Here is a 27,345-nt window from a genome sequence, read left to right on the forward strand (position 1 = left end):
CGCCTCTCTTGTTTGCGCTCCACATGGAGCCCATGGCGCAGCGGCTTTGTGATAACCCTCAGATCACGGGCGTGAAGTTTTGGGGAGATGAGCACATCATTTCATTGTACGCGGATGATGTGATTCTTACCCTGGTGGAACCCGCAACCTCATTGCCTGCACTAATGGGGATACTAGACAAATTTGGACAGGTCTCGGGATTCCGGATGAATATACAAAAGTTGCAGGCCATGAGCAGGTTTATCAGTGCCGAGCATGAAAGAGATCTGAAGGCCCGATTCCACTTTATTTGGTCTTCCTCAAAACTCCCGTACTTGGGGATTGATTTAGGGTCCACTGTTGCTCGTACGGCGACGTTGAATTACACGAAACTGACCCAGGAGGTGCAGCGCTACGTAGAGACCTGGGGGAGACTTAAACTGTCTTGGTTGGGTAGGGTGGCGGCGGTGAAGATGACCATCCTATCACGCGTTCTGTATGTGTCCAGGCACTTCCGGTGGCGCCCCCACCACGAACGATAGCAACCTTTCAAACAGCGGTTCTAAGATTCATTTGGGAGGGAAAGGCGACGCGGTTACCACGTCGGGTGTTGTATTGCCCTAAGCAGGAGGGAGAATTGGCGGTCCCCTGCCTTCTACGATACTTTCAGGCATTATTAGAATGGAGTTGCCTATCTTCCGAGAAACACTGGTGTTTCATGGACCAAGCGGTGGCGGGCTCCCATATATGGAAGGAGCCTTGGCTCCGGCGCCCTCATAGAGCGCGGGGGCTGTACGCATCCCCGGTCACGGAAGTGTTGATGAGGGTGTGGGATGTGGTGGCCAGCAGATTGGGGTTGACGACATTCCCGTCCCCAATGACCCCCCTGGGTGCAAACCCTGATTTGGTCTGGGCCTGCAATGAGAGGCACTGCGCCGTTGGTACGAAGGGGGCTGCAAAAGGATAGGATACTTTTTAGACGAGCAGGGGGTGATCTCCTTTGACCAGATGAGGGAGACATATGGCTTAACGGAGGCAGACAGGATGATGTATTATCAAATACGACACTGGGCCATGTTGCCAGCCAATAGAGCATTAATAGATAGGCCGTTAACACCGTTTGAAAAATGGATCTTAGTGAAAAAGGACAATAAGCGGGTGATTTCAGAGCTTTACGGTCTCTTACGGGGAGGCCCGTTTGCCTAAGACTAAGGGTCAGCTGAGGTGGGAGAGGGAACTGGAGAGGGAGCTCTCTGACGAGGAGTGGGAGGGCATCTTTTACAGGACACATCACACGGCTTACAATGTGGCAGGCACAGAGACAGCCTATAAGGTGGCCTCCTATTGGTACTACACCCCAGCAAGGATTCATGCTTGGGATCCCACTAAGTCCAGCCTTTGTTGGAGGGGGTGCGGGGCGGAGGGTCGCTTGTGCACCTACTATTGCCCTAACCTTCATCGGTACTGGGAGAATATTCTAGACACTATTGACGCGGCGTTTGATACTCAGATCCCCAAATTTCCTGCGTACACTTTGCTGGGCCTGCCTAACCCGCTTACTTTCCCCCTGAGATCATTGAAAGGAAGGCAGATGGCCTTGGCTTTAAATGCGGCACTGCAGCTGCTATTAGCCATGTGGGAGACTGACAAGATCCCGACATTAACATCATGGCTCCATAAGCTGTGGTTCATCCTCGCTATGGAAAAGCTCACTTTGACTTCACAGCAGCACAGTGGTGACTTTAGGGAACTCTGGCAACCATTCTTACAAATACTATCCATGGAGTTCACAGAATTGACATGTCCAGCCTATTTGAGGGTGCTGGAGTTGAATTGAGTGATTGGGAGTGAGTGAGCAGCGAAGCCTTATACGGAGGACCAAGATCACATTGGAACAAGGCCTGGGATCGAGTGATTGCTGTATGACGTGCCAGTCGCAGGGAAACAAAGTTAAAGTTTTGTTCAGGTTTTTGTCCCTACGCATGGAGCATGCTGCATATTACAGCAATTGTATTATTTAGATGCGCTGCATTTGTGATGTTTATAATTGAAAATAACAATAAACAGATTTGATCCAGAAACACTCCATAATCATTGCTACTGTTTTGCTGAGTTATAGGAGGCTCAGAATTTACATCACATTTTTACTATATTAGTTTTGTATTATATTATAAATTGGATCAGTAATTTATTGACAGAGATTATTATATTGTGATGGTGCATGCATTTTAAATGTTGTTATTGCAGTGATGGATTTTATCGTCTGTAATTATTTATAAACACTTTTATTAGCTGAATAAAGAGTTTGAATTGACTCAGTCATCATCAAATCAATTTATTTGGTAGAACATATCTCAAAGGTACACATTACAAATCACAATTATTCACAATATAAAATCACTATAATCAATCAATTAAAACACAATGAAACTCACTAACAAACAATAATCACTTATATCAAATAAACCCTTAGGTACAAAAGTTATTCAAAAGTGCATGTAATTTAAAAAGTCATTATCAACTATCAATAAATGGTTCCTCAGGGAAGCCATGGTCACTCAGGTCTCATACGTTTCTCTCAGTTACATTAGTCTCATATACACAATGACAAACAGAGGCAGTATATGTTTCAATAAGATTTTAATGAAGCGACTGCTTCTTAGATAGCAAAGCGTGGGCTGCAATAACCAGGACGACACAACACAATAAGATTAAAATTGTGAATAGGAGAATAAAGCATAGAAATAATTCTACCATATTGTCACTAGACTCTATAGACTAATTCCTACCTAGGCCATAATAGAGCACAGCGTGTTAAGCTCTAATTCTGCCCTTCAGGTTCCCCTGGGAAGACATCATCCCCCATACCTGAGCAAAGACTTGAAGTCTGAGAAAGCAGCTGTAGCAAAGCATTCAGCAATCAGCATACAGTCGTAGTTCTCTGGCTGGAATCTCCCTCTAACGTGTAAGGGACAGGAAAGTGTTTTTATAATAAAACAGCTGATGTTCTGAGAAAATGTCCCTATGTAAGGATGTGTATTTTCTACGAATGTCAGAGACTAAACTTATACCGTATTCACCGGCAACCTATCTTTCTGCAGTCTTGGAAGAAGCACAGAGTGAGCAAGAATGTCTTGTTTGAGAACAGAGTGCCGGCCTAGGCAAAAACAGTTAGATAGAAAGAAATAAAACAAGACTGTAAAAGTGGCTACCATAACAATAATAAAATGAAGCCAAATAAAATCTATCAATGTTAAAGTGCACAGCGGCAGGCCTAGTATGCTAAAATAACATGCATGGAGCTTATAACTAAAATGGCTACACAATACCCTCCCCTTGTCGGTTGAAGGTGGCTCAAAGTCTAAATGTACATGAAAGCTACTAAAACTCAACCTAAGATATATGTGTAAAAATGTCAATAATGACAAGTTAAAAGGATACATGAGCATATAAAAGGACAATTTAAAACTGTTAACATGCGGCTTCAAAGGACCGAATTTCAAGAGTCAAAGTTATTTTTAGCATTCCCAATCGATTCGGGGCCAATGGGGGACAGGAAATCTTCCACTTCAGCAGGTGTTAAAGTTGGAAAGGCATCGCCGACAATGACCAAGGAGCATTCATGTTCCATAGCCTGAGCCTCAGCTAATGAGGCATTCTGTGGTGTGCCTAATGATGATTTAAGAGCCACATCCTCCAGAAGTGCAACTCATAAGTAGCTTCCCGTAGCAAACGCACCCTCAACGCGCATGTCTGGTACTGAGCCCTCAGCGAGAACATCAACAGATCAGCGTCCAATGAAAGCAGGCACTGCGTAGAAAGACAGCCTTCCAGTGCATGTTCAAAAGACCACCAGAGGCACCGAAACACGGGCTGCACACAATGTAAAACCGGTATGTATGACAGAGACCAGTCGCACCCCAATTGCTCCAGGAGTGTTGCTCCAAAATACTGCATCATGAGTTCACGACACAGCTGCGCTGATGGGAGCGCTTTCCTTCCTCCTTGTTGCGGCGGGACAGCTATTGCGCATGAAAAATACCAAAAGCAAAACTCCAGCTTTTGTAGCCAAAGTTATTGGAAGTCCCCTGAAAATACTGGAGAAAATTGAGTGAATGGCTGACGGTATTAAACCGAATATGGAGGAGAAGGTGTGAATGAAACCAGAACCAACAGCTTTAAAGAAATTTGCAATTCCAGTAGTACTGGACGCGTTAAATATCCATACCATGAGTTCACCAAAGTTTCTCTGAAAGTTGTACTTATAAGGGACTGTATCTCTGCTGACGACCTTGCCACCTGAAGTGCGTAGGTCTCACGTGCAGATGTAAGCGCCACATGTTTTTGAAACAATAAAGCCTTGAGTCTGCTCAACTTGTCAAAACTCACATTAGAAGTAGCAAAATGAGGCCAAATGTCCGCTACCTCTTTTATTTTAGTGGGAGGAAAAAGTACGTTCCGGCAGCATGTAATGATCTTAGAGACCAAAACAACATAAACTATTCTGGCTCGCATCCCACAACAGTCTTCACCATTGAAGGAGGACATAGCTGCAGTTTGAAAGCACCTGGAACGTAGGTCAAATCAAGGGGACTGGAACTGCCTTCAGATAACAAGCAAAGTGTGCTGCAGACGCATTACACACACCATGCAAAGACAGCTGTTTACAAACCATTGACTGGCTGACAGAAGTCTCTCATTCACTACTGCTAGGAAATACTTCTTTCATACCACTAAGACATTTGAACGCAAAGGGTAGCTCCCACACTTCATGAATGTAACTATCTCCCAGCCTCTCATATCTGCCTACCGGAATGTGTTTCAAACAGGAGGTGAATTGTAGTGTGGAAATAGGCAGATTAATGACCCTGTGTATTAACCACTCAGCAGATGGTATCTCAGCCACAGTAAAAGGCAACTTTTCAAATTTCTCAATATTTAGCATGACATAAGTCGCTTCTTTCTTAGCCATTAGTTGCTGTTGTTGCATTAAATTGAAAGAAGAAAATATTTCCCTTGCGCTGACATGTTGCCAATGAACGCGACCCACCTTCAGTGTTTGAAGTGTCCAACCCAACTTCATAATGGACCTTAGCTGACTCTGTCCATGGTGCAAAGAAGACACATCTGTTTGTATAATGTCTATAGCAGAAGAGACAATGTTATTTATGGTGTATATCCGGTCGGACAGGGTATTAATCCCATTATCTACAACAGCTATTGCCTTTTTAAAATTTTCCTGATCTATTTGCCTAACCGGGCAGCAGCTTCTTGTTGTGAAAGCTTCCAGAGTTCCTTATGTACTTCTAATAAGAAGCGCTTTCTGCATTCTTTCCTGGGGCCTAACAGGAAGTCCTGTAAGTCAGTGTTATTAGACAGGAGACTGAGGTGTTCTCTAACCGCATCTAGTGAGGAAGTTGTTAACCACTGCTGGCATAGTTTCCCTACACTGTATGTTGTTACTATACCCGCATGTTCAGACGATATATAGTGAGGGTCCGGCCTATTAGTTCTAAAACCCCCTGAGGATTTAAGAAAACGTTTGTGACACCTATTGGTATCTATTGGCCACAATAACCACCTGCTAGGACGTGTCAGTGAAACATTAAATGTGCCATTCTGGACCCATTCATCGAGCTGATCTTCAGTTACATTTATATATTTTTGCCATTTATAAAATTTTGCAGGTGCAGGTATACTGGGTATGTTCAATTCCTTAATCTTTGCTAAGCCTAAACAACTCGTTTGTTGCACAGTTTCATTTAAAAATATAATTTGAACAGGTATCAGGCATGCTCTAAATAAAGCTTCCTTCCCCCATATTTGCCAATGTCTAGCTACCCACACACTTTTTAAATCAATCGACTTCATCCAATATTCATAGCCTTCTATCGTCAACCGGGAAACAAAGGAATCTGAATAAATACATTTCGTATTTGTCAATAGTATGCATATGTTTTCTGTAGGTGGCAATTTAAAATAATACGACTCAGCATGTTTAACATGCCCAGAAAAATATGTAAACTTATCAGAATACGTTTTGGAACCCCCTTGTGGTGGAGTCGGACAATGTTCCCATTGTGTATAATTAAAAACAGTTTTTGGGCTGCTTGCTCTGGGATGAAATGGTGTCCATAATAATTATAGCAAAACATATCACTGTAATTCTCTTTAGATTGATAAACATCTTCATTTTCAAATACAGTATAATACTGCAATTCAGTCATCATAGAATCAAATGTTTTCATATCCCAATCATCAGAAACAATTCTGGGTATTATTATATCATTCATTGAAAGTGAATTCGGTATTTGAATGACCTCAATGGGGCCGTATATGTCTTTATCTCAAACAATCCCATCAGGAATTGGTATAGCAGAAATGTTCACAAAAGACAAGTCTCTGCGGACCTTGTGAGAAGAATAATGTGGTTTTAGGACTTCATCCACCAGCTCAACTGGTGATTTTCCAGGAAGAAAATGGCCATGTATTAACAAAAAGAATGTGATTACAAACCCAATCCAAAGCAGGAAGGCTAGTACAGTCAAGGAAAGCCACAGATAGTTCCATGGAAGAATGAAATAAGTTATTCAAAGCCAATTTATCAGCTTACGTGTTTTTGACAGTTCTGAAGTCGAAGAGGCGAATGAGTCTGAGACGTCATCATTGATGTCGGCAAAATATCCAGAAGCAGTTTGTGCAAAAATTGGACCTGTGTTAGTTGATGGTGTTGGTGTTTCCCATGGGGGCACCGAATAAATAGCACCATCTGTCTGTGTCGAAGTTGTATCGAATCGATCAATTATTTCTGTATTATTTGTTGCTAGTGGAACCAGTACGAGATCATTTTCCACCCTGCCCAAGCTCGCAGTGCTATCAGTGTTGCTGCTTACAACTTGTTGAGGAACTTCTTGACCAGTAGTGAGAGGGATTCGGGAACTACTGGCTGTTCCTTTTGGTCGGCTGTGCAGGATTGGCCCCATGGTGTAGTCTGACATTGTCGTTGGAGAAAACGCGATTTTCTTTGGCACCTGCCAACAGTGGTAGAATGTCAGTTCTGGTACTGTGCATTCCCAAGACTGGGACCGATGCACAATAAGAAGGAGCAAATTCCTTTTTCACAGCAACCTTTTCACGTACTAGATCCCCCACTCTAGGAATCCAGACGGTAAGCGTTACAGGTACATCCTTAATTCCTATGGAGGCAGCACTGGCAAAAGAGTTGTCGTCACAGAACTGTTGTAATTCATGTGAGACAGTGACACGTTCATTTATGTCAAAGGGTGTTTCTGCCGCCTCTATGCCAGGACCATCAGGATCTGGAACACACATTCAAGTTCCGAACAGGCACTCATATGAAGTACAACCCCCCAAGGGACCTTCCAGGCAGATTATTAAGTGCTCTCTGGATCCCATATAGGTGATTAACCAACTATGACCTGTACCTAAGACTCTGGCTGTTAAGGATTGCTTTAAATCACGGTTTAATCGCTCCACAACACTAATTCCCTTGGAATGAAATGGAGATGAGTACTGGAGTTGGACCCCCAACTAAGCCATGGCGTCCCTGAATGACCTTGAGGTGAAAGCAGGGCCCTTGCCCGTGTGGAAAGCCTCAACTGCATATGTATCGATAAAGACTCACAAATCTTTAATAACAGTCAAAGAGTCAGCCGAGCATTGTGGCTACACCCATAGAAATCTGGAGCAAGAGTCTACAGTGACTAGGATATACTTGTATGCACTGTCCGGTGTTAGGGGACCGCAATGTTCCAAGTACACACATTGTAAAAGTTTACTAGAAATTAGGAGGGATGTCTGCGATGGGCGTTTAGCTGTGGAAACTTTAATTTGTTGGCAGATATCACAACAAAGGACATACTGCTTGGCCTCTTTATAGAGGCCTGGCCACCAATATCGGGTATGTAACAATGATATTGTAGCCGCCAAACCAGCATGGGCAGATGCCACCCCCTCATGCGCTGCTTTAATCAACTCTGGTCTTATATCTTTGTTGGGAATATCTCGCACCCCTACGCCTGGTATTTTAACTTCAGCATTCAGGCTGCCTCCCATTCGGTAGGAATATTTGTCAGGAAATGCCTTTGGATAGGGTGTACCATCAGCCGTAGCTTTCACGGCAGCCCATATGTCTGCAACCGTTTTCATACTTAAACGTGTTACTGCAGCAACAGCAGCCGTAGATACTGCTGACTTTGCGGCTTCATAAGCCAGAGTATTCCCAGCAATGTGTATTCCAACGCGCTGGTGTCCAAGTGTATGCACTACAAGGACATTTGGTAGTGTTTCCTTCAGATCGGCTACTTTTCCCCCTAGAAGTCTGTGTTTAATGGTGTTGCCCTTAGAATCTTTGAACCCATTCTGGTGCCAGTAATGCAGGTATTCATTAACCTCTAAGCTGCTGGGCCTTCCCCCCCCCCAGTGCTGAGCCCTTTTTTGGCTATTTGGGGTAGTTCGCGCTTAGGCCTTCATAACATTTTGTCCACATAAGCTATCCACGCCAAATATGCGTCCTTTTTTTCCAACATCCTAGGGATTCTAAAGGTACCCAGAGTCTCTGGGTTCCCCTGGAGGAGACCAAGAAATTAGCCAAAATACACCTAAAAGTTAGTTCTTTTTTCAAAAGAATGGGAACAAAGGGCTGCTGAAGAAGGCTTGTGGTTTTTGCCCTGAAAATGGCATCAACAAAGGGTTTGCAGTGCTAAAATCACCATCTTTCCAGCTTTCAGGAACAGGCAGAGATGAATCAGAAAACCACATTTTTCAACAAAATGTTGGCATTTTACTGGGACATACTTCATTTTTACTATTTTTGGTGCTTTCGCCCTTCTTCCAGTTAGTGACAGGAATGGGTGTGAAACCAACACTGGATCCCAGGAAGTTAAGTGTTTCTGAAAAGTAGACAAAATTCGGAATTCAGCAAGGGGTAATTTTGGTAGATCCTACAAAGTTTTCCTACAGAAAATAACAGCTGAAAGATTTTTTATTGAAATTGAGCTGAAAAAAACAGCCTTTTTTCTCAGCGTTTTACTCTAACTTTTTCCTTCAATGTCAGATTTTTTAAAGCAATATACCGTTACATGTGCTGGACTCTTCTGGTTGCAGGGAAATATAGGGCTTGTAGGTTAATCAAGATCCTTAGGTACCCAGAGCCAATAAATGAGCTGCACCTTACAATGGGTTTTCAATCTATACCGGGTATACAGCAATTCATTTGCTGAAATATGAAGAGTGAAAAATAGGTATCAAGAAAACCTTTGTATTTCCAAAATGGGCATTAGATAAGGTATTGAGCAGCAGTGGTTATTTGCCCATCTCTGAATTCCGGGGTGCCCATACTAGCATGTGAATTACAGGCCATTTCTCAAATAGACGTCTTTTTTACACACTGTCTTACATTTGGAAGGAAAAAATGTAGAAAAAGACAAGGGGCAATAACACTTGTTGTGCTGTTCTGTGTTCCCCCAAGTCTCCAGATAAAAATGGTACCTCACTTGCGTCGGTAGGCCTAATGTTTGCGACAGGAAAGGCAATATGGACACATCACATTTTTACATTGAAATCTGATGTGTTTTTTGCAAAGTGCCTAGATGTGGATTTTGGACTCTAGCTCAGCCGGCACCTAGGGAAAACTACCAAACCTGCACATTTTTTTAAAACTAGACACCTGGGGGAATCCAGGATGGGCTGACTTGTGGGGATCTGATCAGGTTCTGTTACCCAGAATCCTTTTCAAACCTCAAAATGTGGCCAAAAAAACACTTTTTCCTCATATTTCGGTGACAGAAAGTTCTGGAATCTGAGAGGAGCCACATATTACCTTCCACCCAGCATTCCCCCAAACCTCCCGATAAAAATGATACCTCACTTGTGTGGGTAGGTCTAGTGCCCGCGACAGGAAATGCCCCAAAACACAACGTGGACATATCACATTTTCACAAAGAAAACAGAGCTGTTTTTTGCAAAGTGCCTAGCTGTGGATTTTGGCCTCTAGCTCAGCTGGAACCTAGGGAAACCTACCAAACCTGCACATTTTTGAAAAGTAGACACCTAGGGGACTCCAGGATGAGCTGACTTGTGGGGCTCTGATCAGGTTCTGTTACCCAGAATCCTTTGCAAACCTCAAAATGTGGCTAAAAAAACACTTTTTCCTCATATTTCGGTGACAGAAAGTTCTGGAATCTGAGAGGAGCCACAAATGTCATTCCACCCAGCATTCCCCCAAGTCTCCCGATAAAAATGGTACCTCACTTGTGTGGATAGGCCTAGTGCCCGCGACAGGAATAGATCACGCAACGGTCAATGTTGGTACTTATATGAGGCAACTGTTGACCCTGGGGTGATCCATTCCTCACGCAGGCACTAGGTATAAGCACTCAAGTGGGGTAGTTTTTTTATCAGGACAGGTGAGGAATGACTGGGTGGTAGGAATTTTGTGGATCGCAGCATATTCCTGTAGTTTGTGTGACAGAAATGCAAGAAAAATAGAGTTTTTTATTCAACATTTCAGCTTTGCAGGGTATTCTGGGTAAGAAAACTTTGGGGAATCTACACAAGCCACACCTCTGTGGACTCCCCCGGATGTCTAGTTTCCAGAAATGGTTGGGTTTAGTATGTTTCCCTATATAGCCGCCGAGCCCAGGACCAAAAACACAGGTGCTTGCCTTACAAAACCAGTTTGTTTTGTGATAGATAATATTGATTTCTCCACAATAAAATTTGGGCAGTGGAATTCGGGGCTGAAATAAATTGGGGAGCTCCCAAGAGAGCACCCTCTCTGTGCTTGCCTCCGCATTCACCTGCTCTCTGGGTTGGGCTAATTCACTATTGCCCTGTTGCACAGACTGTGCTTGCGAAGGGACAACAGGACTGCCCTCATCACCTCCCTCACAATTTGCTGGAAGGATTTATCCAGTGGGACTCCTCCAACTGAAAAATCACTCCCAGAGTCTGCGCCATTGTCCTATCCCTCAGATGTTGTCTCAGTATCTGCTGTCTCAGTCTCTGATCCTATGTCAGAGCTGTCCTCTATAACCGGAGTGACGTCAGCAGCAGTCATCCATCAAGATGCCATCTCTGCTATTGGCTAAAATGTTGCTCTAAAACACTAGCCTACATAGACAGTCACAAAATTGCTGGTGTGTGTGATACGTGCAACAGTAGAGGCCACCTTGCCTGCGCTTCTTCTCTCAATCAGCACGTTCTTTCAAGACACTCAAACACCTAGTCACAGTATTTAGCACCTCCTGCGCCCAGTCCAACAATCATTATTGGTGCTCCCACTCCCACGTCCTCCTCCTCGGATTCCCTCCTTACCACCCAGCAAACGTGCTCTTCATCTCTCCAGAGCCACCCCCCACCCCGCACATACATTTCATTTGTATTATAGCACGGGAAGTGGCTGACTTTACTAACGTACTTAGCTATTTACATAAAATACAGATTTGCTCTTTGCAGTAGTCATATAAACCTTCTGCGCTTCTTTATGGCACTGAAACTGCCACTAGACAAAAGTCTGATCCTTTTGTAGCAGAAACATAATCACAAGACTTACTTGACTTCTTTATTGCAGCCTAAAAGCTACAGTTGAAATGCGTCAGTTGAAGTATGTGCACTGCTTTGAAGACGCAAGCTGCAACTGCAAGACAACTGGTGGCAAATTATATATATATATATATATATATATATATATATATATATATATATATAGATCACTTTTATATGTGGGTCTGGTTTTCCTGGGGGCCGATTGCAGCCCCCAGGGAAACCACACATGCACTGACAAAAGTGATATATATATATATATATATATATATATATATATATATATATAGATAGATCTCTATATAGATATATCTATCTACATGGCTATATATTGGCTATATATATATATATATATATATATATATATATATATATATATATATATATATATATATATATATATATATCACTTTTGATATAGACATGTAGATATTGATCTACATTGATTGATATATCTATATATAAATATATATATATATATATATATATATATATATATATATATATATATATATATATATAGTATGGTAGTATGGTAGTTGTAGGGTTTCCTTGGGGGCCAAAATGGCCCCAAGGGAAACCCTACAACTACAAAAAAAAAAAAATGCCCCCACAGGGGCTCGCCCTGCCTATGGACGACCCCCTGTCAATTTCGTTATTTTTCTTTTTTTTTAAATCAGCCCCAGGGGGCCCCAACATTGCAATTTAAAAATATGGCCTCACAGGGGGTCGCCCTGCCTACGGGCGACCCCCTGTCAATTTTGTTATTTTTTTTAAAAAAAACTTAGCCCCTGGGGTGGCTCTATTGAGCGCAATAGCGCCTCCCCTAGGGGGCCCCAGTATTTAAATTTAAAAATATGGCCCCAGGGGGCGGCCTGTTTTCCTAGGGGGGCCGACCCCCCCAAGTGAAATCCCTGGTGTCTAGTGGTGTTTCCTGGCCCTCGATCGCAGCACAGCTGGGCCAGGAAACACGTTCAGGAGACTCTCCCCTTTCATACGAGGCCTTCCCGAATGTGCGAAAGGCCGTTTGGGGCCGTTTTCCCCATCGGAGCAGGAAGCGGCCCTACGGCCACTTCCTGCTCCGATGGGGAAAACAACACTGTGACGTCAGCGCACCTCGCGGCACGCTGACATAACAAAGGGGCGGGGCGGGGGAAGACACAGAAGCTCTTCCGTGTCTCCCAGGGTTTAAAAAAAAAAAGAAAATCCTCCCTGGTGTCGGCCACTGGTCATGACCTGCACCAGCCTTCATCAGTGGCTGTCAAAGACGTTGCCAATTGTATCCAACGTGGATGTAATGCTTTAGCGTTAGAAACGTTGGCTTTTGTGATAGTCTCTAGGGCTCAGATTGGAGAAACAACAATAATGCGTTTGCCCTGGGCTAGAGGTCTTTCTTTAATGATGACCATTTGAACATCAGTGAGAATTTTCTCAGTTGGAGCAAAGCGTTGTTCTGCTGCTGAATGAAAATGTGATTTGCAAGCAATCGGGACAGTCTCACCCTCATTAAAGGTTACGTAGGTGAAACCAATGGCACCAGCAATTACTCCGATGACCAAGTGTGTTTTATTGTCCCTCGTGTGTCGATGTTGTACTGCAAGCATGTCTGTCTGCAGGTCTCTGAGAATGAAGGTGTGTGTTTGATTGTCCAAAATTTATTTGAAAAGTCTGGCCTATGAAGTCATATAAAGGCTTTATGCGTGTTGCATAATCGGGAATGTAAGTTCAGACAAAATTTAGGAAACCCAATAGAGATTGGAGTTTTTTTAGCTTATTTGGAGGTTGTAGTTGTGCGCATTTCCCTAAGAATTGTGGCGCTAGGCTCTTTCCTTGATAGCTCATATCCCTGAAACAGGACGCTGAAGAAGGCTATTTTAGTTTTTTTTAAGTTGAACTTGTAGCCAAATTCAGCAAATCCCACTACCCATATAATAAAACAGCTAATAATCTGAGAAAAAGTCCCTACGCAAGGATGTGTATTTTGTACGAATGTCAGAGACTAAACTTATACCACATTCACTGGCACCCTATCTTTCTGCAGCCTTGGAAGAAGGGCAGAGTGAGCAAGAATGTCTTGTTTGAGAGCAGAGTGCTGGCCTAGGCAAAACAGTTAGATGGAAAGAAATAACATAAGACCATAAAAGTGGCTACTGTGACAATAATAAAATGAAGCCGAATAAAATATATCTAGGTTAAAGTGCACAGCGGCTAGCCTAGTATGCTAAAATAACATGCATGGAGCTTATGGCAAAGCCCAGCTCACCTGAGTCCTTGTTCAGTTCTGATGGAGGTTGAAGACAATCCGACCCCACCCTGAAACTGCTTGTTCCAGCACACTAGTTTTTAAAACAGTGCACTAAGAACAGAAGCTCAAGGGAAGGGGGGAAGTGGATAAAATAAAATAAAGAGACAACACAGTTCTTGCGTTTCCACTGTTGAAGTGCTGCACAAATCTGCGGCCCTCTCTGACTTCTGTAGAAACTGGTGCCTAATGAAACATAAACAAAGAACAGATAAGTACAACCTATTCCTAACTGGGTTCCTGACTATCCCTTTATTTATTAGAAATTTTCTTCTAAAAGTACCTCTTGGATCCTGGTCTCTAGTTTCCAGGTTTGGAATGTGTTACTGCTCTGGGATGTGCTTTCTATTACTCTAAAGCTTCTAAAACATTAAACAAATACCGTTATCAGAATTACCAATATCAAACATTCATCTTAATATTACTAAAGCCTAAATTCCCAATAGCAGACTCACTTTTCCCATATTTCCAGAATCTTTTATAAAACAAATACTGTACTTTTACGTCAAAATACAGCATGTAATTTGTGCAAGTCCTTGATTTACTGTTTGCCTTGCTGTTAATGGTTTCCACGGTTCGATTCTTAAAAGTTCCCAAAAAAAAAATATGTTTGCTTCACAAAGTTCCGCAAAGTATTCTTGTAATAAAGAGTTTGAATCACAATGTTCGTGGAAGGTATCTTGTTTCAAATTGTCTATACACGAATCCAGAAATTGTTGTCAAAGTTCTTTCAGGTAATAAAAGTTTTGCACTTACTTGTTGCTGGCAAGAGATACTGATCAGTCTAACCTTGTCTTCTTTCTCTTTTGCAGGTTGCTTGTAGGAGAGAGGCTGAGGCAAGGAGGAACCGGAGACCGGAAGAAGGAAGAGCCAGCAGCTGCGCCCATTGAAGCCAATGAAAGTCTGTAGAGAGCAGGAGTGCCAGCGCCGAGGGATCTGTCCTCAGGTAAGCGGGAGGTAGACGAGCACAAGCACTGGGTGAGGCTCGGGGGCTGCCTTTTATAGACAGGGCTGGGTGTGGTCCTCACATGCTGCACATGTTCTTGAAAGGTGTGCAGAGCTGGGTGTGGTTTGAAGAGCTGGGTGTGGTCCTCACATGCTGCACATGTTCTTGAAAGGTGTGCAGAGTTTCAGTTATTATGCAAATGAGTTAAATTAACACATGGCCTAGAGAGGAGTGTTTTAAAGAAGCCTTGGTAAAAGCAAGGCCCAATGTATAAACAAAACAGCACATTAAACAACATACACAGAAGCCTGGGGGGGGGGGGGGAAGGTGAGATAACAAGAAAGGCTTTCAATAGTAAGTTTAAAAGGGAGCTATTACAGAACCCACTAGTGCAGTGAGAGGGGACATGCTCTTTGCTGTGCACAAACCCTAACAGTTGCCCCCCTCAAAGGCCCTCCTACAGGACGGGGTTTTCCTGGATTTTTTAAATAAAACCGTCTAATCAGCTGTGGGGCATGTACATATGATGCTGGTTCCCATGAATTCTCAGATTCATCATATCCTTTCCATTCTACTAAATAAAACAGACGTCCACTAATTCTTTTTGAGTCTTTTATGCTTTTCACTTCATATTCTAGATTTCCCTTAATTGGTATGGGTGGAGGTGGTGGTTCAGGTCGGGTTTTTGGATTGTACGGCTTAAGCAAGGACACATGGAATGTAGTATGTACTGGATATTCTTTTGGTAAATCTAATTTTACTGTTACCGGGTTTACTATGGCAGTTATACTAAAGGGTCCAATGAAACGTGGTTGCAGCTTTCGGGATCCCTCTATGTTTAGGTTCTTTGTGGAGAGCCATACCTTGTCACCGATTTTATACATTGGGGCCTCAGATCTGTGTTTGTCTGCTTGTCTTTTCATGCTTTCCTTGTACTTTAATAACTGTTTCCTGGCTTTGTCTTGTATGTCACCTAACCTTGTTAATCTATCCGTTACTGTAGGTAACAGAGAATCTTCTAACAAAATGGGTATAGCTCTTGGATGATACCCCTGCAAGAAATAGAATGGTGAGCAAAGTAGAGCTGAATGCTCAGTATTATTATAAACAAACTCCGCTACAGGGAGAGCTTCCAACCATTCACTAGAATAATCAGCCAATAAACAACGTAGCGTTTGAAGTAAGGTTTGGTTCAGTGGTTCAGTCTGTCCATCTGTCTCTGGGTGGAAAGCAGTGGATAATGCCACATCTATTTTCAGTTTTTTACATAATTTTTTCCAAAATTTAGAGTTGAACTGGCTCCCTCGGTCTGACACCACTTTGCTTGGCAAACCATGTAAACACACAATTTCCCTTATAAAAATATCGGCAAATTCTGCCGCCGTGGGTAATTTCCATAATGGTACAAAATGTGCCATTTTAGATAAAAAAATCCACTATAACCAACACTGTTGTGAAAGATTTTACAGGTGGTAAACCTACAATAAAGTCTACGCTCACAGTGTGCCAAGGTTGTTTGGGTGTTGGCATTGGTATTAACAAGCCGTCAGGGGCCTTATGAGAAGATTTATGTCTTGCACAAATTGGACAGGTAGTGACAAATTGCTTAATGTCCTTTCTTATAGTGTCCCACCAAAAGTGTTTTTGCACATTTTCCAGGGTTTTTACCCAACCAGGATGACCTGCCAACGGTGAGGCGTGATGCCAAATTATCACCTGTGTTTGTAATTCAGAGGTGGGCACTAACAGCATGTTGTCGTGATACAATAAACCTCGTTGTATTGTGTTATGGGAATCCTTTAACCAATCCTGAGGTGCTATTTGCATGTGTGCATTATATAGATCTGTGATGAAATCCTTCTGTTGTACTGGTGCCAAAAACTTTTGGGGAGGAATAATGGGTTCTCCTATTTTATCTTGTTTCATGTCTGAAGTATGTCCGTATCTAGATAACACATCAGATTGAATTTGTTGTGCACCTGGTCTATAGGTTATTACAAAGTCAAATGTGCTAAAAAAAATTAACCAGCGCATCTGACGTGGTGTTAGTGCTTTAAGTGATCCAAAAAACTGTAGGTTCCTATGGTCAGAAAAGATTGTAACTGGGTACTTGGCTCCCATTAAATGGTGCCTCCATTCTGAAAAGGCTACTTTGATAGCTAGTAGTTCCCTTTCAGCCACAGTGTAATTTTGTTCAGCTGGTAATAACTTTTTGGAATAGAAGGCTAAAGGATGTAACTGGCCATCTACTGCATCTCGTTGAGAGAGAACTCCTCCTAAAGCTACTTGTGAAGCATCCGCTTCAACAAAAAAAGGCAAGTCAGGATCAGGATGTTTCAGAATTGGGGCTGAAGTGAACTTTTGTTTTAGGAGTTGAAAGGCGTGTGCCGCCTTATCAGTCCAAAGAAATTGTTGCCCTTTCCGCAACAAGGTAGTTATTGGGGCCGCAATGTCTGCAAAATGTGCAATAAACCTCCTATAAAAATTGGCGAAACCCAGAAATTTCTGAATATCTTTTACAGAGGATGGTTCTGGCCAATCAGCAATATCACTGATTTTCTTTACATCCATAGTTATTCCTTGAGGTGACAGGCAGTATCCTAAAAAGTCCACCTTGCTGACATTAAAAGTACACTTTTCTAACTTAGCAAAAAGATGATTTTCTTTTAACTTTGATAATACTGCACGAACATGTTGGGTATGTTCTTCTGAGTTCTTAGAGTAAATGAGGATGTCGTCTATGTATACTATGACACAAACGTCCAGGAATTCGTGTAGGACCTCATTTATAAAGAACTGAAAGGCCACAGGGGCATTACATAACCCAAAGGGCATTACTGTGTACTCAAATAAACCAAACTTTGTCTTGAAAGCTGTCTTCCATTCATCCCCCTCTTTTACTCGGACCAGGTGGTAAGCTCCCCACAGATCTAGTTTAGTGTATACAGTAGAATGTCTTAATTGATCCAACAACACAGGTATTAGAGGAAGAGGATATTTATTCTTTATTGTAGCCTTATTTAGTCCTCTATAATCGATACACGCGCAGGGATTTATCCAGCTTCGGGATAAAAAAGAGTGGAGATGACACCGGAGATGTGGAATGACGGATGAACCCAGACTGTAGTAGGTCATCTAGGTAGGTTCTTAAGTATTTGGTTTCTTCGTCAGTCAAAGCATATACTCTGTTATTAGGTAAAGGGGCCCCTGGGATAAGATCTATACGACAGTCATAAGACCTATGTGGGGGCAGCACACTAGCCTTTACTGGATCAAAGACGTCTTTAAAGTCAGAATATTCAGGAGGGAGACTTGGTTCATCTTGTGTAACACTAGCACAGTATAATACTGTGCTCTGTTCTGTACCTGCTTCTTGATAGCAATTGGTTCTACAGAAAGAGGAATCCAAAGTAACAGTTCTATTCACCCAATCAATTTTTGGGTTATGAGTTGTTAACCAGGGTACCCCGAGAATCAAACCAAAATTAGGAGTATCTATCAGATCAAAGCTAATCACCTCTGTGTGCCCGTTCTGACAGACCATAACAAGTGGACTTGTTTGTTTTGTGATTAATCCAGAGGTCAATTCTGACCCATCCACTGCACATACTGCTTCTGGACAAGGCTTTAGGCACATAGGAAGTCCTAAGTTTTCAGCTAACTTATTATCCACAAAATTTCCTGTCGCGCCTGAGTCCAGTAGGACAGGGAGAGAATGCCTCACTTGGGTAGTAACAATTAAAACGACCTGAATTATGAAATGTCTAGGTATGTGCGGTACCATGAAGGCTGCAGCATTAGAGGTTTGATTAAGATGTTTTCTCGAACAAGTAACCTCTCCCCTTGTCGAGCTTAATCGTTTCCCGATTCAGTTGAGGAGGTGGAGGAAACAGCACCCTTTCGTGGATTTTTAGGCTTTACTGGACATTCTCTGGCAAAGTGACCTGCCCTTTCACAATATAAACATAATTGAAGTTTTCTCCTTCTTTTTTTTTCCTCTGATGTGAGTGGACCTCTGAGTGTCCCTATTTGCATAGGCTCAGGTTCAGGGAGTTTATTATCTGGGTCTTTCTTCTCGTGTCTAATAAAAGTTAACCGTGATTCCAGTTTGTATTTATCTCCCTTTCTTTCTCCTAGTCTATGTTCTAATTTCACAACTAAATCTACAAAGTCCGAATAGTCTTCTGGCAAATCAACGATAAGAGCCAGCGCGTCTTTTAACTCGTCTCTCAAACCTTTATAGAAAAGGGAGACACGCTTTTCTTCTGGCCACTGTGTCTCGGTGAGTAAACGATTAAAACTAGTGAGATAGGTCAATAAATCCTTGTTACCTTGTTTAAGATTTAAAAGCTCATTATCACTTGCCTGCATGAAAGTGTGTTTTGCAAAAAGGCTGGTCACGGTACGTTTAAATTGATTCCAATTATGGAGGATGGGATCATCTCTCTCCACGAAAGGAATTGACCAATTGGCTGCTGTGCCACCCAAATAAGACAAGACGAATGCCACTTTCGTAGCATCAGTAGGGAACTGTTGTGGCTTACAAACGAAGTGTAATTGACATTGATTGATAAAAACATGGAATTTGTTACTATCTCCATGAAAACGTTCAGGTGCTGCTAAGGGCACAGCATTAGGAACATTAACAGTGACCTCAACTGGGGGAGGCAAAGTTGTATGTTTTGATGGCGCCCCTGTCTCTGAGGAGGTTTTAAACATCTCTCTATTTCCTCTTGCCTATGTTGCAAGATGCCAGACACTGATTCATTATGAGCCAAGTCCTCATTTAGGGCCTGCGCCATATCTGTGACGTCAATGCCCTCTATTTCTTCCCCGATATTCATCGTCCACCAGAACTGAAATTTTTTTTTTATTTTTTTTTTTTAAGGCTTGTGCTTCTGTCAAAGCCCAGCTCACCTGAGTCCTTGTTCAGTTCTGATGGAGGTTGAAGACAATCCGACCCCACCCTGAAACTGCTTGTTCCAGCACACTAGTTTTTAAAACAGTGCACTAAGAACAGAAGCTCAAGGGAAGGGGGGAAGTGGATAAAATAAAATAAAGAGACAACACCGTTCTTGCGTTTCCACTGTTGAAGTGCTGCACAAATCTGCGGCCCTCTCTGACTTCTGTAGAAACTGGTGCCTAATGAAACATAAACAAAGAACAGATAAGTACAACCTATTCCTAACTGGGTTCCTGACTATCCCTTTATTTATTAGAAATTTTCTTCTAAAAGTACCTCTTGGATCCTGGTCTCTAGTTTCCAGGTTTGGAATGTGTTACTGCTCTGGGATGTGCTTTCTATTACTCTAAAGCTTCTAAAACATTAAACAAATACCGTTATCAGAATTACCAATATCAAACATTCATCTTAATATAACTAAAGCCTAAATTCCCAATAGCAGACTCACTTTTCCCATATTTCCAGAATCTTTTATAAAACAAATACTGTACTTTTACATCAAAATACAGCATGTAATTTGTGCAAGTCCTTGATTTACTGTTTGCCTTGCTGTTAATGGTTTCCACGGTTCGATTCTTAAAAGTTCCCAAAAAAAAAATATGTTTGCTTCACAAAGTTCCGCAAAGTATTCTTGTAACAAAGAGTTTGAATCACAATGTTCGTGGAAGGTATCTTGTTTCAAATTGTCTATACACGAATCCAGAAATTGTTGTCAAAGTTCTTTCAGGTAATAAAAGTTTTGCACTTACCTGTTGCTGGAAAGAGATACTGATCAGTCTAACCTTGTCTTCTTTCTCTTTTGCAGGTTGCTTGTAGGAGAGAGGCTGAGGCAAGGAGGAACCGGAAACCGGAAGAAGGAAGAGCCAGCAGCTGCGCCCATTGAAGCCAATGAAAGTCTGTAGAGAGCAGGAGTGCCAGCGCCGAGGGATCTGTCCTCAGGTAAGCGGGAGGTAGACGAGCACAAGCACTGGGTGAGGCTCGGGGGCTGCCTTTTATAGACAGGGCTGGGTGTGGTCCTCACATGCTGCACATGTTCTTGAAAGGTGTGCAGAGCTGGGTGTGGTTTGAAGAGCTGGGTGTGGTCCTCACATGCTGCACATGTTCTTGAAAGGTGTGCAGAGTTTCAGTTATTATGCAAATGAGTTAAATTAACACATGGCCTAGAGAGGAGTGTCTTAAAGAAGCCTTGGTAAAAGCAAGGACCAATGTGTAAACAAAACAGCACATTAAACAACATACACAGAAGCCTGGGGGGGGGGGGAAGGTGAGATAACAAGAAAGGCTTTCAATAGTAAGTTTAAAAGGGAGCTATTACAGAACCCACTAGTGCAGTGAGAGGGGACATGCTCTTTGCTGTGCACAAACCCTAACAGCTTATAACTAAAATGGCTACACAACAAAAGTACATCTTTGTCTGGTAGATGTGTTGGTTAGGCAATACCGGGGTTGCCATTTGATTAAATGTGGATGCCTAAGTGCAGGAGAGTGAGGAATCAATGAACTTTTCCTTGCATGCGAGTGTGATGATTCAAATCACATATAATTTAAACGCCCAGCTTGAACTGCCTCAGTAGTTAACAAATGTTAAGTTTGCTTTTTGCTGTCTCAGGTATCCCTCGCTTAACTCCGGGACAGTTAAAACATCTCTGCCTCGCATGTATAGCAGAAGAACAGGGTAGTCCCTTATTAAGAGGAATTGAAATGTTCGGTGTTGCCGACATTACGTATTCATTGGACTCTGCCTCGTCAGGTAATACCTGTTGAACTATGCCTTTGCTAATATGAGCAATACAACTGCACTTGTTTCCCTGCTCGGTTTCCTGCGATAATCGAAGAGTGAGGCTTGATACCATCTCTTTAAGCTCGTCTAATTTTCGATGGATCACAGTGTATTCCTCATTTACCCCAAACCCCAATAGTTTTGTGTCAATTAAAAAGGCTTGGTCATCTAGGTGAGCCGTTTGTGAACTCCATGCTTGTACAGCAGTAGTACATCGAGTAAATGGTGCTTCATCTGCCAGCACCAACTATCTATTAGAGCAGGGAACATTAGGAGGAATTATTATTTTAGGGGATAATAGCAGTTCACGTTCAGGCAGGTGTGCCACAGCTGGAGGTTTATCTAATTGTGATTCACAATCTAACGGTTGTAGATCACTCACTGCTGACAAGATCTTGTTTGAAATAGACTTGTCAACCCCAGCCTTAATTTTGAGCGTATCCCTTGTAAACATAGCAGGCACTCTAGAGGTAGGCTCAGCAGTTTGTGATAAAGCAGTACTTAGCATAGACTCAACCTCCTTGATAAGATGGTCAATGTCATCCAGGGTGCAATTATTTTCCGCTCGGGCCTAAAGGATATAGCCTCACTTGATCGTTTCTTTGGCTTCTTTACATTAGCTGTGCGCAACTCAGGCCACTTAGGCTTTCCCATTTTCACCCCACCAGCTCAATAGCAGTAATTGGAACAGCCAGAAAGAAATAGGTAAGCCTTCCTTTTCACTTACAGTTCATGGCAGTAGCTGTAAAATGTGGCACTATCCCAAATGAACGAAGTATGGCCCAGCCTCTGCCAGGCGATGACGGGTGAAGATAGGCACAGTCGCCCGCGTCCCACACTGCAGGATAGGAGCGGCCCTCAAGTGGCACCCATTTGATACTCCCCAGCTCCCTCAGCAGCACTCTGGGGCTTGTAGTGAAGTCTTGCACCTCATGGAGCCTACAGGAGGTTGCAGCATGTCCTGTGCTACAGGATAGGAGAAGCCCTAAAGTAGAGCCTGTCTGACGCTCCCTCCGCAGCACTCTGGGACTTGTAGTGATATTTTGCCCCTCACAGAATCCACAGGTGGCTGCAGTGCCTCTTGCGCTGCAGAATAGGAGCGGCCCTTAGGTAGCACTCGTCTAATGCTCCCTGAGCAGCACTCTGTGGCTTGTAGTGAAGTCTCGTTCCCCACAGAATACATAGGTGGTTGCAAAGTCATAATTGTGAACCATGCACATTTAGTCACTAATGGCATAAGGAAATCAGTAAATAAGTAAGTTGAAGGTTTTGAGAATAGAGGAGAGATGCAGGGACCATCACTTTAACACTATTCCTGATCTTTTTCAACAAAATTGCAAGTCAAGATTCATCAGATGATGTCAAGACAAAAAGAAAGTAAAAGTTCAGTTTAGAGCGTATTTCAGAGACTGATAAACTGTCTGTGAAATCATCATTCAATTTTACTGAAGCCACTAAAATATTAATTTGGTGTAAAATTTCCATAGAAGTCACCAAGAGAACCACTGAAGAAATACAAAAGCAGTAATATCATTTGAGGTCAAGAACAAAGGAAAGGTTGGCAGCCAGAAGAGTGGGGGCCAGTGGCACAGGAGGCGGTCCTAGCACAATCATCCAACAGAGGAAATTATTGTAAGATCTTTACAACCAGGGACAATCAGCAGTGTTAGTAAAATTGATTCTTCAACACCAATGGCCACCTTTATTGGCAAGGAATAGTAGATGTATTTTTTGTTTAAAAATGCGAGCATAAAAAATAATAACTTTAAAATGCACTCCCTTATTCATTCACAATTTGAAACATAAGCGGTCATTACAACATTGGCAGAAAAAGCCGCTTACCACCGTGCAGAAGACCACTAACACACCGCCGCGACTGCGGAATTCCGCAACAGCTATTATGACCCACAGCACGGAATCCGCCAAAATTCAGACACCCACACAAGTCCGCCACACCAAAGGTCAGTGATAAACTGGCGAAAACAAATCCTCCACCATCACGCCAACAGAAATACGCCCACACTATTACGACACACGAATCCACGCAGCGGTCTTTCAACCGCGGTATTCCATTGGCGGTACACACCGCCGCACTCAAAATACACACACTCTTACATAACACAGCCACATTGGACAATTCTAAATACACACACCTGATACACATACACACACCACCCCCACACACCCAAACCAATATAAAGCACACACCCACATCACCCACAAACCCCTACAAGCACAATTACAGAGAGAAGGCCAGAGAGAGACACCACAAACAACTACCAAGTATCCACAGGAACACAATACCATCACCCACAGAACTTCCACACACCTCACACAACACACCACTAAAAATCACCCCACTTATTACTATACACACCACCCCACACATCACCGACACCACCCCATGGCACTGCAAAGACACCCCAGGTTCTCTGAGGAGGAGCTCAGGGTCATGGTGGAGGACATCGTCCGGGTAGAGCCACAGCTATTCGGATCACAGGTGCAGCACACCTCCATAGCTAGGAAGATGGAGCTATGGCGAAGAATAGTGGACAGGGTCAACGCAGTGGGACAGCACCCAAGAAATCAGGAAGACATCAGGAAGAGGTGGAACGACATATGGGGGAAGGTGCGTTCCGTGGTCTCAAGACACCACCTTGCGGTTCAGAGGACTGGCAGCGGACCCCCACCTCCTCCCCCACAACTAACAACATGGGAGGAGCAAGTCTTGGCGATTCTGCATCCTGAGGGCCTCGCAGGAGTAGATGGAGGAATGGACTCTTCTAAGTCAAATCTTAACTATTACATCCCCCACCCTACCTGCATGCTATCACATACCCCCACCCTCACCCTCACCCCAATCACTCCAACACCTCACAAATGTCCCACTATCACAACCCACCCATCCCAACACCAAGCCCTGCATGCAACAACAATGCATGGACACCCATCATCAAAGCATGGCCACTGCACATACCCATGCACCCCCCTAAACCACCATCACACAAGGTCCCAGACAGGAATGCAAGCACTGGGGTACTCGGTCACCCACCTATTGCACACCATGGACCACACAGATGAAATAAACATCCTTTTATATCCCTTCCAGTCCCCTACCCAACGTCACCAGACAGGAGGGTCCACACATGTCCACACCACCAACAGAAGAGGCCCACAGTGATGACAGCAGCTCTGTCCAACTGGATCTAGATGACCAGCCCGGCCATCGAGGACCTCGGGACAGTCGGTTCCCCTCACACAGTCACAGGCCACCACAGACCTTCCCCCCTCTGGAAACACCAGCACAGCACCCACCCAGCATGCCCATACCTCTGTCCCCAGAACACGTCAAGCAGCAGTGTGTCCACCACTACAGGGAACCCAGGTTAACCTACCACCCCAACAACAACAGGGACCTGGGGGCAGTGGTAGTGGGCACACGGTCCAGGGGACGGAGGCCCAGGAGCACAGGGGAACTGGGAGGGCTGCTGTGCGACAGGGGGAGGACAGGCCCAGGGAACCCACTCTCCATGAGGCCCTCTCCTCCATCATGGGAGCCTACCACCACTCCCAGGAGAAGATGGCAATGGTACTGGCCAAGTTTCAGGAGACCCAGCGCCTGCAGGAGGAACAGTATTTGGGCTTCAGGGAGGAACTCAGAACCATCAATTCCACCCTGGGCACCATTGTAGGGGTGCTGAAGGAAGTACTCAACACCAGGAGGGACAATGTGGCACAACAAGGGGCCCCTGACACTAGCCTGGACGATAAACTGCCCACCACCTCCGTCGGCGCTAGTGGACAGGAGGCACCGCCACAGGATCACCACACCAGCACCCCACCCCCTGCAGAGGGAGAACCACCCCGCAAACGGTCCCTGAGATCCAGGACAAAGACAGAGAACGATGCCTAGACCCCCGTCAAGAAATGAGACCACCCTGAATGTCATATTTCTGTTCCACTTTGTCACCCTGTCCATCCTCAAAACTGCCCCAGCTCCACTTCCTATGCCCATTTGGGCAATGCACCTGTGAGACTAATAGACTGGACTCTGCCATGGACATTCCTCCACCATCACCCCTCACCATTTTACAACCCCCTCAAATATTGAGCACTTAAATAAACACCCTTGAAGCACAAAACAATCTGGAGTCTGTCTGTGATTTCGAAATAGTGTATTAGCAATTACAGTGACAAAATGCTCTTTCAATTGTAATGTCAACATACCTATGTCACACAGCTCTAGTCCACGAGGAAACGAAGCATATGTCACACTGTGGGACCCACATCTGTGAAATCGTAAGGGAAAGTGACAACTCAGTGACCACACACTGGGTGAAAACGACAGACAGTAGAGAGGTAGTAGTGTTAAGGTACATGCAGTAGGCAGGTCTGTATTCTTATCTGTGTCTCACTGGAAATATTGCAGGATCACCGAGTTCCTGTTGTCCATGTCCTCTTCCTCTGCTTCCTCGTCTTCACTGTCCACAGGCTCCACAGCTGCAACAACACTGCCATCTGGACCATCCGCCTGCAGAAAAGGCACCTGTCGCCGCAAAGGTAAGTTGTGAAGCATACAGCAGGCCATGATGATCTGGCACACCTTCTTTGGTCAGTAGAATAGGGATCCACTTGTCATATGGAGGCACCTGAACCTGGACTTCAGGATCCCGAAGGTCGGCTCTATAATCCGCTGAGTTCTCCCATGGGCCTCATTGTAGCATTCCTCTGCCCTTGTCCTGGGATTCCCCACTGGGGTCAGTAGCCATGACAGGTTGGGCTAACCAGAGTCACCTGCAAATGGCAAGGGACAACTGTTAGACACACACTAACCTGTAGGGATGTCCCCAGACGCAGACAACCATTCCCACTGACTTGCTTGCAGGTGCTCACCTAATAGCCACACACAGTGCCTCTGGAGTTGACCCATCACATAAGGGATGCTGCTATTCCGCAGGATGTAGGCATCATGCACTGAGCCAGGGAACTTGTCATTAACATGGGAGATGTACTGGTCTGCCAAACACACCATCCGCACATTCATGGAATGATAACTCTTCCGGTTTCTGTACACCTGTTCACTCCTGCGGGGGGGTACCAAAACCACATATGTCCCATCAATAGCACCTATGATGTTGGTGATATGTCCCAGGGCATAGAAGTCACCTTTCACTGTAGGCAAATCCTCCAGCTGAGGGAAAACGATGTAGATCCGCATGTGTTTCAGCAGGGCAGACAACACTCTGGACAACAAGTTGGAAAACATAGGCTGGGACATCCCTGATGCTATGGCCACTGTTGTTTGAAATTACCCTCGTGCAAGGAAATGGAGTACTGACAGCACCTGCACTTGAGGGGGGATTCCTGTGGGATGGCGGATAGCTGACATCAGGTCTGGCTCCAGCTGGGCACACAGTTCCTGGATTGTGGCACGGTCAAGTCTGTAGGTGATGATCACATGTCTTTCCTCCATTGTCGACAGCGGTCTGTACACTGGAGGATGCCGCCATCTCCTCACATGTCCCAGCGGACGGTGCCTATGAAGGACAACAGCGAGCACAGAGTCAACCAACTCAGAGGTACGTACCCACAGCTTAAACAGAACACGAATCATAATCCGAAAAGTGGCCTGTATATGTGTTGAGGCTAGGCCTAGGTATGTGTGACACAGTTAAAAATTAAGCCATGTGGGCCCCTGAAATGGCGGCTACCTGACCTGTAAAGTGGGACAATGGGATGCGAGGTAACTGCGCTGGCGTTGTACACCGTCGCGGTAGGCGGTCGAAGACCGCGGCGCAATGCTGCATTGG

Source organism: Pleurodeles waltl, chromosome 11 (assembly GCF_031143425.1).
Source record: "Pleurodeles waltl isolate 20211129_DDA chromosome 11, aPleWal1.hap1.20221129, whole genome shotgun sequence".
NCBI classification, from domain to species: Eukaryota; Metazoa; Chordata; class Amphibia; order Caudata; family Salamandridae; genus Pleurodeles; species Pleurodeles waltl.